Raw genomic sequence first — 6,560 nt, forward strand, 5'->3', positions numbered from 1 at the left:
AGTGGCAGCTTTGGTACAGCTGCTGATGCCACGGTCTGAGAGTGAGACGGAGACGGACTGAGGAGTGGAGGAGCTGGCACGTGTGGAGCAGTGTTGGCAACTTGTGGGCCAAGAGGAGAGGAAAATAGATTCACATACGTAAACAGCTGGACAGATGAGGAGGCATCAGGGACCACGCTTCAGTCCTGGGTATGTTCACTTAAACTGCACACACTCATACACACAGGTATGTACATTTTATACTCAATGGGTGCTGTGATTTTTCAAATAGAGCACAGAAACACTTGAAACGCAACAGTGCATGCTCGCAGATCTTAAGGGTTGACGACTACCCAACCTGACAAGTCTCCCTACTTGCCCTCAGATACTTGCAGCAAAGGAAGGAGGATGAGGAGGAGAGATTGTGTGTGTGTGTGTGTGTGCGTGTGTGTGCGTGTGTGTGTGTGCGTGTGCGCCTGGTCATGCTTTCTTACAGTCTACATCCCGTTTTAACGTTATTGTATAGCACTGGAGGCATTTCATAATGGGTTTCGTAGGCTGTCAGAGTGATGCATGTAAATAAACCTCCACTGGTGGAACATTGCCATGTTTCACGTCAGCCGGACAAATGAAACAGTCACTGTGATTTAACTCTTCTTCTTTTTTTTGTGGCTGTAACATTGCTCATTACATTAATTTTGTACGTGAGCTATTTGCAATCATAAATTGTGCACACCAGAAATATCTGAAAGGGTATAACTTGTGTGGCTGCTGTTTGTGCTCTCTGGTCTGAGACATGCTACACTGCAGGATGCCATGTGTCCATGTGTTATGTCATGTTGTAGCAGAGGGCATATGTCTTTATGACAGCAGGTTTGCATGAGGTGTATCAGCCCTCCCCACCCACTCATCTCTCTCTCTCTCTCTATCCCTCTTTTTCCACCATCTTCCTCCTTTCTCCGTTTCCAATTATAGGCTGTCACCTCGCTCCCTTTCCCTCTGATCCTATCGGCTGTTTCATTCTCTTGCTAAGCAATTACCTTTACCTGACTCTGCCCCTCCGAACAGCATGGCTGGTTAGTTTCATGTCTGCCTTTTCCTCAATCAAAGTGAAGGATGGGCGGAGATTTCATGGACATTTTCTTACGGTTACCCCAAATTTATCAAAGAGCGCCCTCAGTGAAGCCTGAGCACGGCAGCCACTTCATATTATTGCTGCACTCATAGATCCAGAAAAGATATGTAAATAGGAAATAGCTGCGGTTTATTTTTAGTGTTCCGAAGAATTATGCCTCTAATCATGCAATCAGCTCATTATTTCCTGCTCCTCATTAACTTGTTTGGGTTTCTAACTTCATCGCTGTTCACATTCTCGTCTTCCTGAAAACAAAAACAGAAACTCACCCAGACAGAGCTGGCGGGCACATCGCTCCCAGCGAATTTGGCGATCTTGCTGTTGGTGTCTGAGAGAGGAAAGACTTGCCTCCAATCGTAACTTTTCATCCCTGCTGATTTCTTACACTCCAAGTCCAGTTCGAATAAAAGAAGACTGAGGCGGTAATGGAATAAGGTGGGGAGTCAAAGGGAAAGAAAGTCTAGACGGTGACGGAAAAATGTGAGAATGTTGGTGAAAATGTTAGGCCTCAGTGTTGACAGGTGCTGATTGCTGATGTCTTTTCTGATAGTTTCCAGCCACCCCAGGGGAAGGAAGGTGAGGACAGACACAGAGAGAGGGAGAGATTGCCACAGGGTGGTTGCTTCATAAAAAAGAGCATTCGGCTGCTTCTGGAAGGAAAATTCTGGTTTATTATGTTTATTGAAGTCTTTTTTTGTAGTTTTTGTCATCATTCCTGTCGGTCATGATAATGTAGTACTCACGTGGGGGAAGTAACACGAGTAAAGAGATGCACTGATTATCGCGTATGAGGTCCAATACTGTACTCATACTTGTAAAAACTACTCGGATACAACCGCACCTCAAACCACTTTATGATGATAACCTCTTGTCTAATGACGGGCAATAACGTGTAAATGATGCGTAATGTTAAAGGTGTCCTTCACAGTGACATCTTCACTACTTACAAGGTGCACGGAGAAGAGAAAGCGTCTCAACAGGTCAGGGTCAGTTTTGGTTCAGTTTCACCGATGACATCAAACTTGTTTTCGGGGGACAAGCTCTAAATTCCTAGACCTCCTGCTCGGCACCAAACAGCAGAGAGACACAGTCAACGACTGGTGAACATAGTGGAGTATTTAGCAGCTAAAGAGCCAAATATTTTTCTCAGGAGTAAGTGGAGACCAATAGAGCTAAAAGGATGTCATCAAGCCTGAAACACAACTCCAAATGAGTTATAATGTTGCTTTATATCTCCTGGATATGTAAATAAGCAACAGTTTGACTTGCACAACAGCTTAATATGGGAAATGCAAATGTTGCGTTTACTGCTTGTTGGGTTGGTCCAAGCCAGACCTAAGGCTAAATGCAAACATAGGATCAGCAGTGTAGCATTGAGAATGCAGAGCTCTACATTGTTGTACTGTTTGTATATAGATTGATCACCAAATGTTTACATGGACCTCTTATTGTCACAGATAACTTGTGGACATTTTCGATTTGACGGTACATGTAGCACGTGACTTAACAAATGGGTCCATTATGTTAAAATTGAACCATAAAGTCCATCTGTAAGCTTGAATGGATGTTAACGACTGACGGTTTGGGCATACATGTTACATTCCGCCTTCGTTTTGTCTTCAAAACATGTTTTTCTAACGTGGTGAAGTGACACATCGTTGCGTCAAACTCCCAAGCAGTGCACAGTGTAGTACAATAAATTATTTAAGCTAAGTAAACAAAACACCAGATAAAGATATACTAAAAGGAGCACATTTTAAAAAATGGCAAGCATATTCAAATTAGTTAACGTACACAAGATGGTAATTAAAGATGGCAGTTCCACATTGACGTGATCGAGCTCATGACTCTTGCCCTGTCTCACTTCTTTTTAGCAACTGGTGAGTACCGTTTTATTGTAACCGAAAGGAAGGATGGTCAAAGCTATGAATAATAAGACACAGGTTGTATGAAATCTGAATTTCCCTTTTTTAGTCTTCAACGCCTCAGCAGAGTGGGGAGTTCAGGTAACATGGGAGTTTCTGAAACACAGAAGGTTAAGACTTCAAGGAGAAAAATGTGAGCGCGTGATGAGAGGAGAGAGGGAGCAACGGTTGGCTGCGTAGGGAGAGGATTTGATTGGGAAGGCGACCGGGGGTACATGTGGGCGTGTTGAAGGAGCTTTTGATCTTGGTGTGTGCACAAGTGTGTGTGTGTGTGTGTGTGTGTGTGTGTGTGTGTGTGTGTGTGTGAGCATGATGGGTGACCTTGAGAAATGCACTAGTGAGGGTCTTAAAAGATGTCCTGAGTGGAAGATTGCTGCTATTAGAATCCTGGACGGAGATTGAGGTGCATGCATGGAGAAGGACACAACGCCCACAGCTATCTACCTACCGGTACACACACCTCCATGTCAATACACACACACACACACACACACACACACACACACACACACACACAATAAAACAATTAAGCTGTGGAATTACAGTTCAGAGCCTTGTGGTTGCATCAGAGGTTGCTCACAAAACTGAATTTAACAGTCTTGCTTTTGGTAGAGTCCACACAAGTAGGGCTGAAAACTATCTAATTGCAATTTTATATGTAATATTAGAGGGAATCATCATCATCATTATTTTCATTGAAAGATATATTTAAATGATTATGGTGTGATTCATGCAGGGATCTGTGCAAAACACAGATGTTTTCATAACGATACAACAACAGCACAACAATATTATATTTAGAATGGTATTTTTTTGACACACATTTCACCTTTTAACAAATAACGCACCTCCTGCGGTTTGTAGATTGCTGCTGGTCATTTTAAGATTTTGTTCAAATTTCCATTAATTGTGCAGATACACAGAGGTTATTAGGCTTTTACGACGTTTGCTGCTGGTGTTGTCTCACATGTACGGTGTGGCATGAAGGGCACGGTACCAGTCAGTATTGAACAAGTGGGCTTTGGTCTCAGGGCAAATAACCAGCAGGTGGGAACTACGGCTTCTGTGCAGTCTCACTGCTCTATTACGACCTCCTGACCTTCTTCCCCAACTCCTCCTCCTCGAGCCGTTTCTCTTCGTTTCACTCCCTCCCTCACGATAAATTATTCTCCTTTGGACTTTCCCTATGTTCCTCATTCTGCCCTTCCACTTTCCATTTTGCTTACTTTAATTTTCTTTCCGGCTGCATTTTCTCTGACGTGACCCCTGTGCCTTCAGATTCTGTTGCTGCTGCTCACAGTTGCTGTCTGGCTGTCGGCCTCTTTAACTTTCCCTCTCTCTCTCTCTTTCTCTCTTTCTTTCTCTCTCTCGTCTGCTTGGGTCTGATTTTAAGGTCACCTGGTATCTGTCGCCTAACGCTCATAATATATTAGCATTTAGCTTTGCTTCATTATTCAGTCTGACACAACCGTCCCTGGAGTCATTCTCTTTCAAATAAACTCTCATATTGAATTTGGTAATGATTGAATCTTTCCTTTCAAATTACACAAATCTTGGAGAGAGACAAAGACCTCCTCGTTTTCCTGTTAAATAATTCAACACCACTGTGACTAGAGACTGCTCAGCCAGGTAAAGATTCATTTAATAATGAGAAAAGATTAATTTCACAGATTTTCCAAGGTTTTTCCTGTCAAATCAATGCATACAGTATATATATATATATATATATATATATATATAAATATATAAATATATATATACAGTATATACTTTATTTGTTAGTTTACAGTTATGCTGTCTGTGTCTCATTCAGAAGAAAGCTTCTTACTTCAACACCTCACTCTGAGGATTACTAATAAGGTTTCTTGTTCAACCGCAGAAAGCAAAAAACGAAACTATTCGAGACAAACAGCCACAACGTCACATAACTGCACTTAATGTTACACTCTGCCAACAGCCATTATTGTCAAACTGCTTCTACAAAGCGGAGTTAAAAAACACATCATGAATATACACTGGCTTAGTGAAAATCCACCAGCAATTTATTGACCTTCAAGCTAAGCCTTGAACAGACACTGCCATGTTGTTGCTAGCTAGCAACACTACTCCAGGACTCTCAGTTCAATCAGTAAATGTACTTTCACTGGTTCTGAAGCAGCAGGCGCAAAAACAACTTGATCACTACTATTTACGATCTTAACATCAAGATGTGAGGAGGCATGCGGTTTTTGAAACCAAACAAGGACCTATCTCACTGCCAGACTTCCATCCTCTCGGTCATTAACAGTAAATCAATAACCGAGTGTGTCGACATCCTTTTTCTGACACTCGAGTGTGAATTCCTCCAGACCTCTAATGATTTTGACCTCTTCTGTCTGTGCTGTGACCAGTGTTGGTTTGGTATTCACAGACATTTGCAACACAAGATTTCTGTCGTTGCTACAAATGAGACTCGTGTTACTTGATAAATTTCACTTCCTACGGCAAAATGTGACCTAAAATAAAAGTTTATTCGAGTGAATGATTAGAAATGGTGATCGTAGTACAGTACTGATCTCTGTTATTGCTGGTTGTAATGAGAGAAATCGGCTCCACCAACTCTGTGTGTGTGTGTGTGTGTGTGTGTGTGTGTGTGTGTGTGTGTGTGTGATTAGGGTTGTCAGGTTTAACCGATTTAACAGCGCTTACAAAACCTTTCATAACTGTAAGAATTATAGAAGCTACGATATCTATGGTGTCCTGACTCCTACGTTGTCTCTCTGTGAACACGATTCTTGCGAGTAATTTTGTTTGTGTGCAGTGAAATCCTCTCTCGTGTGTTTTTTTTTCGTTTTGTGTTTGAGAGTCGTGCCGCTCTGACGAGAAGAGCTGTAAAAATGTAAGAAGGAAGTGATATTGCAGCCTTTATATCTGCCAATAAGAGCCTTACATCGGCAGTGTGGGAGCATTTTGGATAGCTACAAAATTACCAAGGTGTTGTGAGATAGATAGATATCCAATTTGCAAAGGAGGCTGTCGAAAAGTGCATCATAATCATCTACCCCTCTATGCCCAAGTCAAGGTAAAAATACTTAAACTAGCTGGACCAAAACAGTTCAGTTGATGATGATAATAAATACTTTAGTTAATTTGCTCTATTAGAAATATTCTGACTTAATAATCACGATGTCTAAATGCGTCACATGCTCATGCTTGAATTAAGGATTCGTGTTTCTCAGTCCTCATTAAATGTTGATGTGGGTCATGAAGTTTGTGGCTCTGCTCACCTGTGCTTCCCCGTCGCTTCGCAGATGTAAATGCAGGTCAATGTGATGACCCTTTACTGTATATGTGTGAGTGAAAGTGCATCCGTGCCCATGTGATTGTTAATTGAATGGTGATGCAGGTTAAATAACATCACCTTGCGTTTTAATAATGCAACTCTATTAATGACCACACGCAGGATTCAGGAGCTCTAATTCCTTCACTCTACCTTTACTCCTCTGCCTTTCTCTATTGTCTTCTCCTTCTTCTCTCTCTCT

At 41.8% G+C, this 6,560-nt stretch overlaps 1 protein-coding gene across 2 annotated transcripts in view; it reads left to right on the forward strand.

Moving 5' to 3' along the window:
* The first annotated feature begins 6 nt into the window (after nt 1-6).
* The window catches only part of lingo3b (leucine rich repeat and Ig domain containing 3b), a 33,939-nt gene continuing 27,385 nt past the window's right edge, over nt 7-6,560 (forward strand). For both annotated transcript variants that reach the window (XM_031854759.1, XM_031854758.1), the window contains exon 1: nt 7-189. The gene's annotated coding sequence lies outside the window, so the exon portion shown is untranslated. The remainder of the gene's footprint in view (nt 190-6,560) is intronic.

This window comes from Anarrhichthys ocellatus, unplaced genomic scaffold, assembly GCF_004355925.1.
Source record: "Anarrhichthys ocellatus isolate YVR2014 unplaced genomic scaffold, GSC_Weel_1.0 scaffold15, whole genome shotgun sequence".
In the NCBI taxonomy this organism is placed as follows: Eukaryota; Metazoa; Chordata; class Actinopteri; order Perciformes; family Anarhichadidae; genus Anarrhichthys; species Anarrhichthys ocellatus.